Source organism: Balaenoptera ricei, chromosome X, assembly GCF_028023285.1.
Source record: "Balaenoptera ricei isolate mBalRic1 chromosome X, mBalRic1.hap2, whole genome shotgun sequence".
Classification (NCBI taxonomy): Eukaryota; Metazoa; Chordata; class Mammalia; order Artiodactyla; family Balaenopteridae; genus Balaenoptera; species Balaenoptera ricei.
Window position 1 is genome coordinate 3,377,978 of NC_082660.1, and position 12,779 is coordinate 3,390,756.

A 12,779-nucleotide genomic window follows, 5' to 3' on the forward strand; every position below is an offset into this window, starting at 1 on the left:
AGCACAGGCTCAGTAGTTGTGGCACATGGGCTTAGCTGCTCCGCGGCATGTGGGATCTTCCCGGACCAGGGTTCGAACCCACACCCCCTGCATTGGCAGGTGGATTCCTAAGCACTACGCCACCAGGGAAGCCCAAGAATGCTATTCTTATACATGGATTGTACTGTCCTGCAGAGCGACCACAATAGGAACAGGTATTGCTGGGGTGCAGGCAGGCCACCCCAAAATGTGCCTCCCTGGCATACTGATTATTTTGAATTAAAGTTACTTAAGAAACAGCCAATGCAGGAGGGACACTCTGACCCTCCTCTCTGTCCCCCTGAAGCAGGAAATACATCCCCCCTGTGAAAGATTCCCTCCCTGCATCTGGACATCGAAGGACATCCTTATGGCCAGAGATAGGGAATTTGGGCTGAGAAGCCTATTATTTCTTTAACTAACTACCTCAAGTCCGAACTCTGATTAGATTCTTCATTAACTAAACACTGGTGTTCCTTTGTCCTGTTAATTCCTCACAAATGTATTGTTTCTTTATCTAAAAAATATAAAAGCTGCCTGCTTTGGCCACTTCTTAGGTCCCATTTCTAGGAGACCTTTGTGCACACAAATTAAAATGTGTTTCTTTTTCTCCTGTTCATCTGTCTTTTATTATTAGTCCAGCCACAAGGACTCAAGAGGGGTACAAGGGGAAATCTCCCCCTCCCCTACAATATTATAAGTGATTAAAGATAACAGGCAACCATTTTCCTCAAGTTGTCTGTAAACACGTCTCATCACATGATATTGACAGTCAGAGTCATTTATTCAGCACAACAAATATGTAAAAAAGCACTCTGTTCTGAAACAGCAAATATTTGCCTAAGAAATACTAATACTTTATGGTCATACACATAAACTATTGAATTTCATCTATGCTCCTGAACACATGGTTTAGGACCTTATTATACTTAATGGAATGTGATTTTTTTTCTAACTGTCATTGTGTTCATAAAAAGAAAATCATTGTTTCATTTCATTTCATTTCAATTCTATTCTATTTGACATTACTGTGTTGTAGTCAAGTAGAGTTTTTGAAAGCGAAAGGATATAAAAATCGTCTTTAGGCAAAAGCGACCGAGAAAAGTAAATAAAAGGTCTTCTCATAGATATTAGCAATTTTATCACATAAACGCATTAGACGCTTTGTTTTATTGGTCACAGAAAAGCAAGTGTTCATGCTCTACACACACACACCCACACACACATACACACACAGTCATACATGAAGATACCGGTTTCATTTACAAATGTAAACATCTTGTTCTTTCTGTGTCTGAAGGCTCATGTCTCACAATGTAATCCACACCTCATTTCCTGTTCATGAACCGGGCTGTTACAGACCCCTGAGGACGGCTGCCATGGCAGATGCCCCAGGTTGTATCTGTGGCCGGGGGTCTCCCAGATAGCCCTGAAGCCGCTCAGGTTCACCCTCTGGGCTTCAGTTGTGACCGCCCCTCTGTCATCACCGACTGTGACAGCTCATGGCTTTGTGACATGTGACCTTTGGGCTGCTGGTCATTTTACCATAATCAGGAGTTCCCACCTGGGCTGACACAAGCCTCACTTAACTGTGATCATGGATTCTGCTGGGGGAGAAATGTGGAAAAGATGCAGTCAGGTGGCTTGTCTCTGCAACGGCTACATCAACAGGTCAAGGACAGAAGAGCAGAGGCTGGAGAGTCTACGTACAAGATGTGAGTCTATGTACTCAGATGTCCGGCACCTGGACTGGGGTAGCTCAACCAGCACTTAGTCAAGGCGGTTGACCAGAACACCAAGATGTGCTTCACCATGGACCTCGGGCTTCTCACGGAATGGAGGCTGGCTACCAAAGATGCAGCATCCCATGAACGTGTGGTCCTCACAGCCAGGCGGAAGTTACAGGGTCTCACATGGCTACACAGCATTACTTCTGCCCTGCATGACGGATCCAGGAAGACACAGCCATCCCTGAGTCAGAGGGAGGGGACCTGGAACCCTCATATTTGATACAGTGGATGGCAAAGAATTTGTGGGCACTTTTTACAGCTGCCACACACAGCTACACCCACCGGATTGCCCCTCCATGGTGTGCTATCACAGTAAATCAAAGTACAGGTCAGCACTGCTGGAAAAAAAAAGATTTCCAAATTTCACAGCACTTCTCAAGGATCTTGAGGAAATCAAGAAAGAACTGTGAAAATCCATGGGAAATCTGGAGCACAGGTATTATCGATTACTCTAGGATGGCCAACCTCAGGTTTGCTGTTATTCAGTCCCTTGGAATCGTAAGAGGTTCAGCAATTACACGCAAGAAAGCACATAACAGACCGCGAACTGTGGTAGGTTCTGTCTTTAAGAGGAAGTAAAATGAGAATAACCATTGGCTCATTCAACACAAGTGCTTATTGTTAACCTTGAAGATGCATACTTCTTAAAGGAACATTTAGGGACATCTCTAAAGACGGGACTTTTTGAAATACCTATATTTCCAGGACTACACAGTGCTAAATGAGATTCTTAAGATTCTTCACTTTCAGAACACGCTACATAGATTGTAGTACCTCTACGTAGGTTCACTTAAAATTTATTTCATTGAAGTATAGTTTATTTACAATGTTGTATTCATTTCTGCTGTACAGCAAAGTGATTCAGTTATACATACATATTCTTCATATATATACATTCATATACATTCATATTCTTTTCTGCTATGGTTTATCATAGGATACTGAATATAATTCCCTGTGCTCTACAGTAGGACTCTGTTGTTTATCCATCCTATATATAATAGTTTGCATTTACTAATCCCAAACTCCCAATCCATCCCTCCCCCAACCCCCTCCCCCTTGGCAACCACAAGTCTGTTTCTGTTTCATAGATAAGGTTCATTAGATTCCACACATAAGTGATATCATACAGTATTTGTCTTTCTCTTTCTGACTTACTACACTTACTATGATAATCTCTAGGTCCATCCATGTTGCTGCAAATGGCATTATTTCATTCTTTTTTATGGCTGAGTACTATTCCACTGTATATATGTACCACATCTTCTCTATCCATCCTTCTGTTGATGGACACTTAGGTTGTTTCCATGTCTTAGCTATTACGAGTAGTGCTGCTATGAACACTGGGGTGCGTGTATCTTTTTGGATTAGAGTTTTGTCTTTATATATGCCCAGGAGTGCATCCCACATTTTAAATAGGTTGGGTTTTCAATACTTCTTGTACTTTATTCTATGACCCATGGACCAAGCAGAACTATTTTTCTTAAATTGCCAAATAGTCAAGGACTTCCACGGTAATTGCTTTCATTGACTTTTAACTTAATTCTGTTTGATCAAAGAATATACTTGATAGAACTTCAGTCTTTGAAAATGTGTTATGATGTATTTTATGGCCCAGAGTATGGCCAATCCTTGTGGGTGTTTCATGCACACTTGAGGAGAGGATGTGTTCTACACTTGGCGGGGGAGTGAATGTTCTGCAGAGCTCAGTTATTTCAAAGTGTTTGAGGGGCAGCTCACATCACCTTTACTCTTACCGATATTCTACTTGTTACACCATTTACTGAGAGGGCAGGGTCGAACTCTGAACCTGTAATTGTGGATTTAACTATTTTCAACTTTAGATCTCTCAGAATGGTGCTCCCTCTATTTTGAATCTCTGTTATTTGTGTACCCACATCTGTAATATGTTTATATTTTCCTGATGATTTAACCCTTATTGTTAGGAAATGTCCTTTCTTTTTTTAAAATTTTATTTATTTTATTTGGTTGCATCAGGTCTTCGTTGCGGCCCCTGGGCTCCTTAGTTGCAGCATGGGAACTCTTAGTTGTGGCATGCATATGAGGGATCTAGTTCCGTGACCAGGGATCAAACCGAGACCCCCTGCATTGGTAGCGTGGAGTCTTATCCACTGCACCACAAGGGAAGTCCCAGACTCACTTATTTAAAGTTGAAGTAAGTGATCATGGTCGTGTAATATTGAGGATGGCTGTGGACACTTACTTCTCAGCATCTTCCTCATGATAGATCCAAAGTGACAAGAGTTACTTCTGAATGAGTTTCAGAAAAAAATGGGCAGGATGAAGGTTTAAAAGATAAGAATGGGTACACTGTGACACGACCCTTCTCGGTGACACACAACATCATTGCTAAGATTCCTGACAAACCTACAGGAGCAGGGTCCTTGTGAGAACCAGCCAAGGAGAAGTTTTCTGTACGAAGACGGTCCCATGACACAGCAGTAGGCTTGTGTGTGGGCACCGGGAAGGTGGAGAGAAGCCTCGGGATAGAGCTGGGGACTTTTCAGAAACCACAGCTTGAGAGTGGACACATTACATGCCGTCCTTCTGCAGATGTCTACTGGGCATTTTTATAAACATTGGTATAAAGTATTGAGGAAGCTTAGAAGACCCTTCCTTCTCCTGGGGAGCTTCCCGTTCGTCTGGGAAAAGCAGGTGAACAAGTAAATAAATGTCTGTTAGGCCAGATGTCGATGAGTGTGGTGCGCAAAATAAAACAGAGAGAACGGCTGAGACAGACTACAGGTTTGAAGGAGGACGCCTTAAAATACTCGAAGGAAGATTGCTCCACACAGCAAGAAGGGCAAGGGCAGACACCTTGGGATGACCACGCTTCTGCCACTGGGCGATGAAGTGTGTGTCCCGGGTGGAGGGCTACCGAGCCTGTGAGGTCATGGAGGGTCTGGGGACCAGGTCAGCTGTGACCTTACAAGATTTACATGGACTTTGGGGGAGACGTTTTCCCTGGGAAGACTCTGGAATTTTCTAAGTGGTGGCTAACATCACAATATTTGTACCTCTTCAGTGGTCACGATGCTTGCTTTGTTTGTAATAATTGTGCACAGCAAACGAGTTGAAACAGAAGTGCTTTGAAAACAATTCAACAGTCTAGAAAAGATCGGGGTTGGAGCCTTTGCATTTTAGCCTGTGCCAAAGCTGTTCATTAATACTTTATGGAGAAGGCAGGGGAGAAATAATTTAGTCTATTTTGCACAAATTACTGAAACCTCTGAAATATTTATTTTAAAAATAACAGGTGATTTTTTTTTCTTTCTCCCCTGAAGAAAAATAAACAACCCTGTTCAGCCAACCGCTCCCTCCTTGGAGACAACTGTCTTGGCCATTTACCATCTCTTACTGAAAGTATATTATAAATAGAAAGCCAACATGACATTTTTTTTTTTAACATCTTTACTGGAGTATAATTGCTTTACAATGGTGTGTTAGTTTCTGCTGTATAGCAAATCGAATCAGCTATACATATACATATATCCCCATATATCCTCCCTCTTGTGTCTCCCTCCCACCCTCCCTATCCCACCCTTCTAGGTGGTCACAAAGTACCGAGCTGATATCCCTGTGCTATGCGGCTGCTTCCCACTAGCTATTTTATATTTGGTAGTGTATATATGTCCATGCCACTCTCTCACTTCGTCCCAGCTTACCCTTCCCCCTCCCTGTGTCCTCAAATCCAATCTCTACGTCTGCAACTTTATTCCTGTCCTGCCCCTAGGTTCTTCAGAACCATTTTTTTTTTTTTTTAGATTCCATATATATGTGTTAAAGATATGGTATTTGTTTTATTCTTTCTGACTTACTTCACTCTGTATGACAGACTCTAGGTCCATCCAGCTCACTACAAATAACTCAATTTCATTTCTTTTTATGGCTGAGTAATATTCCATTGTATATATGTGCCACATCTTCTTTATCCATTCATCTGTTGATGGACACTTAGGTTGCTTCCATGTCCTGGCTATTGTAAATAGTGCTGCAATGAACATTGTGGTACATGACTCTTTTTGAATTACGGTTTTCTCAGGGTATATGCCCAGTACTGGGATTGCTGGCTCATATCGTAGTTCTATTTTTAGTTTTTTAAGGAACCTCCATACTGTTCTCCATAGTGGCTGTATCAATTTACATTCCCACCAATAGTGCAAGAGTGTTCCCTTTTCTCCACACCCTCTCCAGCATTTATTGTTTGTAGATTTTTTGATGATGGCCATTTTAACTGGTGTGAGGTGATACCTCATTGTAGTTTTGATTTGCATTTCTCTAATGATTAGTGATGTTGAGCATCCTTTCATGTGTTTGTTGGCATAGATCTTCTTTGGAAAAATGTCTACTTAGGTCTTCTGCCCATTTTTAGATTGGGTTGTTTGTTTTTTTGATATTGAGCTGCATGAGCTGCTTGTAAATTTTGGAGGTTAATCCTTTGTCAGTTGCTTCATTTGCAAATATTTTCTCCCATTCTGAGGGTTGTCTTTTCATCTTGTTTATGGTTTCCTTCGCTGTGCAAAAGCTTTTGAGTTTCATTAGGTCCCATTTGTTAATTTTTGTTTTTTCTTTCCATTTCTCTAGGAGGGGGGTCAAAAAGGGTCTTGCTGTGATTTATGTCATAGAGTGTTCTGCCTATGTTTTCCTCTAAGAGTTTGATAGTGTCTGGCCTTACATTTAGGTCTTTAATCCATTTTGACTCAACTTACCCCTGGAACTTATTTACCTTTTACATATAGATCCCTAGTCCATAAATGATAAGAACCGCTATTATACAAAGAAACAGAACATAGTTCCTGCTTCCTGGTATTCAATATTTAAAATATTCATGATTTGGATAAGTCTACTGGAATTTCTATATAATACCCTTCTCTTTAACAGCAGTACATGGAAATGCATTTAAAGTTAGACCTTTTAATTCTGTTCCATTTTATAATCATAATCATAAACCCCTGGAAGTGAAGTAAAAATAACATCTTTTGTTGAACAACATTTTACAGGGAACGGTTTATAGGAAATTTTCATACATACGTGGAGTTTCATTTTTTAAAAAAGATGTATATAGAACAATCAAGGATATATTATGCAGTGAAGACAGTCATTAAAAATGCAACTCCACATACAAAGAAAGTGGAAAATAGTAGAAAATTGTGCAGTTTTGACTTCTCAAGGAAAGAGGATTTGAGAGGCTATTTGAATTACAATAAAAAGAGGGTTTTAATTTTTTATTTTTAAGGAATCAACAGTAAGCCCAAACAAGCATTTGGTGTGTTTATAAAGAAGTCTTAAATGGTGGAGGGAGATGTACTGAATGAAGTTCAGAAAGCCAACTCCTTTGAATAGAACATCTTGTCTTGGGAGTATGACTTCAAACAGCTGCCTCTTACTGTGAATTCTCTGGTACTGGCATATTAGGGAGGCTACTTCATTGAAGATGTTTCAATGAAGATGTTTCCTATAGATTATTGATATAATCTATAGGTTGCAGGGAAAACTTGAGAAATTATGAAGACTTCGCTTCGCTGCCTTCCCTCTACTGAGTGTGACCCCAAAGATATGGACATGATTGCCCAGAAGAAGGGCTGTTATTTTCTTTTTCTTTTTTTTAATTTATTTATTTATGGCTGTCTTGGGTCTTTGTTTCTGTGCGAGGGCTTTCTCTAATTGTGGCAAGCGGGGGCCACTCTTCATCGCGGTGCGCGGGCCTCTCACTATCACGGCCTCTCTTGTTGTGGAGCACAGGCTCCAGACGCGCAGGCTCAGTAATTGTGGCTCACGGGCCCAGCTGCTCCGCGGCATGTGGGATCTTCCCAGACCAGGGCTCGAACCCATGTCCCCTGCATTGGCAGGCAGATTCTCAACCACTGCGCCACCAGGGAAGCCCAGGGCTGTTATTTTGATGTATAGACACGGGGATGGAAATGGTGGAAGAATTTCCTGATTGTGTGGAACTTTAATACTAAGACCTACTGAGCCACCGCAAAACACACTCACGTGATCCTAATGCCCAAGACAAAACTAGCAGTTCTACAGGTTTTTTAATTTCTTTTTTCTCCTCATCAAATAGACTCAGCTCTAGTCTTGCCTTCAAAGATGGTTTCAATCCACGCTTTTACATCCTGCTGTTAATGGAAGTTATTGAGTCAGCAGGCATGTGCCCAAAGAAGAAAAAACGTTACTCTAATGGGAAGCAGGGCAAGGAAATAGACCTCAATAGGCATTTAATGGATAAATGGAACATTTCACATTGAAGTGGGAAATTATGCACTCGATAGGTTCACAGGAGAAAAATCCTCGTGTAGGTTTGAAGCCAACAATCTCATCTCAGCCAACGCATTACTAGTCATTTGTTACATGTACAACTGGTCAACCCTTAAACCACCCTTCCTTCCCTACAACGTGTTCTGCTGATGCCAGCTGCGTTTACTTAGTTGATTTCCACTCAACCTCAGCTTAAATACCACCACCCATTATTCACTCATTACTCACCCTTGATGATTTTACAGTACCCCTTTATAACACTTTGCACAGTTTTCACTGTGGCAATCTACACTGTGGATTGCTGTGAAGACGGCAAGTTCTCAGTCACCGTATTCTTCACTACATCCCTAAGTGCTGCCCAGAGATGCAAGATCTGGATGAGAGTTGTTTACTATGGAAGGGACAGTCCAACAAACACCTCACCTAGCCTATCAGGCCTTTTTTCAAACTCATAGCAATACAGGAAAATCAGGGTCTTGCAATGTGATTTACTGTCCTGGAACTCTTGCACAGAACTGGTGAAAATTAGATGTGTTTCCTTTAAACTTACAAAAATCTGTCCTTCCTCACATTTACAGAGAGACGTGGGATGTGTAATATCTCTGGTGTTTTTGTTTTGCTTTGCTCAACCATAAAATGTGAACAGGTGAGACCCTCAAAGGATGGATTAGTGTGAGCTTTCATACCAGTAAGGATACATTTAAAATTTACACTAAGTTTCTCTATGCATGCAAAAATACTCTGCTTTGTTCAACTTAAATTTTATATATAATACTTATAATCAACATGTTTGTTTAATATTGAAGTATTATATAAAAGTATATATTATACTATTATATATTATAAAAGTATATGTAATATATAATATATATTAAATATTTTTATATATTTATATTAGAGATGTTTATTATGTATAATATGTATTCGCTATATATATCTCATATTTGTTCTGTTTCTCTGGAGAACGCTAATATAAGCTTCATGAGCAATTATTAAATTTTAAGGATGCCTTTTAGATTTGCAAACAATATTATGGGGTTTGAGAAATATATATTTGCTACATTGGATTGTTTCACTCTCTTCTGAATCATCTATTTGTTATACTATTGATACTTATTTATTCTGATTATTCCTCCTCAATTAGAAAAGTGACTTTAGCACCTATTCCTCTCCAAATATGCCACGCTTCTCTCTTCTTCTCTTGCAAAATTCTTCAAGAGAGTTGTCTAGACAAGAGTACACCTATCTCTCCTTTTCACATCTCTCTGGAACGCCCCTCAAAGCCGAGGGCAGGGTGGGGCTTATGGACGTCATACGGACATGAGCTGAAATGATGATTGACCCGGATGCACCCACATTTCAACTACCTCCACACCGTGAAGTACGACGGATCACGTCAAGTTCTTACCTTATGACATGTTCTGCAGAGGCATGCCACATGCCACCTCTGAGAAGAAACCTGCAATGTCATTGTGGGGTTCAGTGCAAACTCCTGTTTTTCCCTTTGCCCCGAGAATGGGCACTTCCCATAGAAAGAGCTATTGCTCCTCTGGGGTCCTGGAATGAGGAAACATGGACCAGAGCCTTCCACAAGCTGCCGCGTGCATGGCCGGGAGGCTGAAATAAACACTGACCCGTGTCGACTACCATCGACGCTGGGTGCTGGGGACACCAGCCAAGCGGGCTGACGAAGACGTCTGGTATGTTCTCACACATCAGGTGTCCACACACAGACTCCACCACGTGCCCCAAAACGACCCAAGGTCCATCTTCTGAGTCTTAGACGCCTGCACACGGACGTCTACATCTCTGGCTGTTCCTCCTCTCTCCCAACCTATACTCAATCTGCAAGCACGTGACGGAGGTTCTATTTCAAAGTGTTTGCAGAAACCAAACATGAGTCACTACTAATACCAGGACCACTAGGAACAAAGACCACCCTCTCATCCATTGCCCTGTTTTCCAACAAGATCCCTGAGTGGTCTCACCCGGCCCGGCCGCTGTTAAGAAGTGAAATATGCAATCTGATTAAAGTTAACGTCAGAGCACCGTGTTTCTCCACCCAAAACTCACCGGGGCTTTCTGTTTTGCTAAGGGTTAGAGACCACATTTCAAAAATGCTTCTGTGTCTCCACAATTCTCCCGTCTGTATGTGACTTGCGAGGTACAGAGGAAAGCCCGGAGAATTTATGACCAATTGTTATTTAAACAGCTTACAAATTACCTCAATATTTATGGTAATTTTATTTATGCCTTACCCCAAAGTAACACCTGTGTTTGGTCAAGTTCATCTGTAATGTAAGGATAATAAAGGCCCTTATTTCAGAGGGTGGCTAAAAGAATCCCAAGAGATATGCTGAAAACATTTAGACCAAAGCTTAATATATATCCTCCCAATAAGTTCAAAATATTTTCAAATTTCCAATTACTTTTTCTTGGATCCACCTTTTTTTAAAAAAATTCTTTCTAAATTCCAAATATATACGCACTTTCCAGTTCTCTTTTTACTTATGCTGTACTAAATTCAATGTTAAATGCATAATAATCTGTATGATTTTACTGTTGTGTCATTTGTGAGACTTCCTCGAAGTTTCAGCAAATAGAAAATTTTGGTTTGCTTTTTTAAAGTTCAAGCACCCTTCCATTGTTCTGTGAAATGTTTTAGACAGAATAATTAGTTCAACTTGATGAATCTTGTTTTCCAAATGTTTTATATCTTTTCTGATAGTTTATTGAAATGTCCTCTCGGTCCTGAAAGAAGCATGTTGAACTCTCCCACTCTAATTCTGCAATCGTAGTTCTGTCGACGTCTGCTCCGGTGCTTTCAGGATTTAGTGTTCCTCATTCGACGTCTGCTCCGGTGCTTTCAGGATTTACTGTTCCTCTTATGCTCTTTTAGGATTGTTATACCTTCCTGGTGTGTCTCATCTTTTACTCTTGTCCACTGTTCCTTTTTTCCCCCCTTTCTTGCATTTTTTTGCTAATTCTGTCTGATACTACTATAGCCATAACAGCTTACTTAAACTTAGTGTTTGTTGGGTTTTTATTAATTTTATCCTGAATGTGCACACAAGGTGCCTTGGTTCAGAGGTGGACTTCCTGCGAAGAATCTCACAGGAAATAATAAGTGCATTCCTGGGGTTTGCCCCATTCCTTACCCAGTGGGGATGCAATGAGAAACAAGTCAATTGCCCAAAGTAAGGAGCCTAACGCCCTAGGGGGCAGGAAAAATGAGTTTTCTTTGTGTGGACAGGTCAAGGGGGAAGCTGTCCTCCGAAGGAGTCTTCTCCTTCCTCCAGCCCTTTGGAACGTAAATGAAACCTCCCCAGGAGCCTGAGACACCTGTCTTTTTTATCCCCTACCAATGGCCATAAGGTCACGGGATCATTCCTCCTTGAAGTGTAAATACCCCAAGTGAACACCAGTCTTCTAGGGACCTTGGGGCTTAACCTAAGATGAGTCTGAGTTCTAACCAGTTACCTTTGGGGGAGATAAGAGAAGTTTTATTATCCTGTTGGATCAGAGCAATTATTTCCTTCATTAGAGAAACAAATGGCTACACACCTAACCCTTATGGCATATGAAAATGTTTCCAGGAGAAGTGAAAGGTAACGTTTCCTAATTTTATATCATACATACTTCTGTGTCCCATTGACTAAAGCTTTTTTGTTTGCTTTTGTTTTGTTTACAGAAACACTGAAAAAGCCAGAAAAGTTTTCTTTCTCCAGAATGTTTTTTTTAGGATTTTCATGGTATATTCCTTTCCAGTGTGTTTGCATCTTTGTATCTAAGAAGTATATCTGGTAAAGAACATACATTGCACATTTTTCACAGAGTCTGATTCTCTTTGTATGTTATATGGAGATGACAGTAAATTTTAAATAAGTTTATTACTGTACATGTATGTGCAAACATAGATGACAGATAAATTTAGGTAAATTATATACTATAACATTTAATAGATCTATCTACCTAGCTAGCTATTTGTCTATCTACATACAATTTCATTCTATCAATTTCAAGTTCCGTGTATTTCACCAAAATTAACAATTAAAAGAAAAAAAAGGCATTAGACTTAGTAGTCACTCTTTCGGGAATCTTTTCACTCAAGCGACTGTATGACTTGCTGTCTTCCACTCACCAGATCTCTGCCCGGGTGCCCTGTGTTATGTTTCCATATAACCCTCATCAATCTCCTACACTGTGGGTTTATTTGTCTGTTTCCTGTCTCCCCTCCTGGAACAGAAGCTCTGTGGATCTGTACCTGTGTGGGCCGCTGTTTTCTCTGCTGCAAGCCTAGAACAATGGCCTTCCCCCAGCCTGGGCTCAACAGAGACCTGCTGAATACACACCCGACCCTCGGTATTGGCACCTGTGACAATACCCACTTTCTGGACAGTATGCATGGGGGTAAGTGCCTACTCTGCTCTCTGCTGTACTTTTTGAAATCGGAGCGTAGTTAATTTACAATGTTGCGTGAGCTTCGGGTGTAGAGCAAAGTGATTCAGTTATATATATACATATACATATATACTCTTCATACATACATTTTTAAAAATTTTCATCGCAGTATAGTTGCTTTACAATGTTGTGTTAGTTTCTGCTGTACAGCAAAGTGAATCAGCTCTACGTATATATATCCCATCATTTTTGGATTCCCTTCCCATTTAGGTCGCCACAGAGCACTGA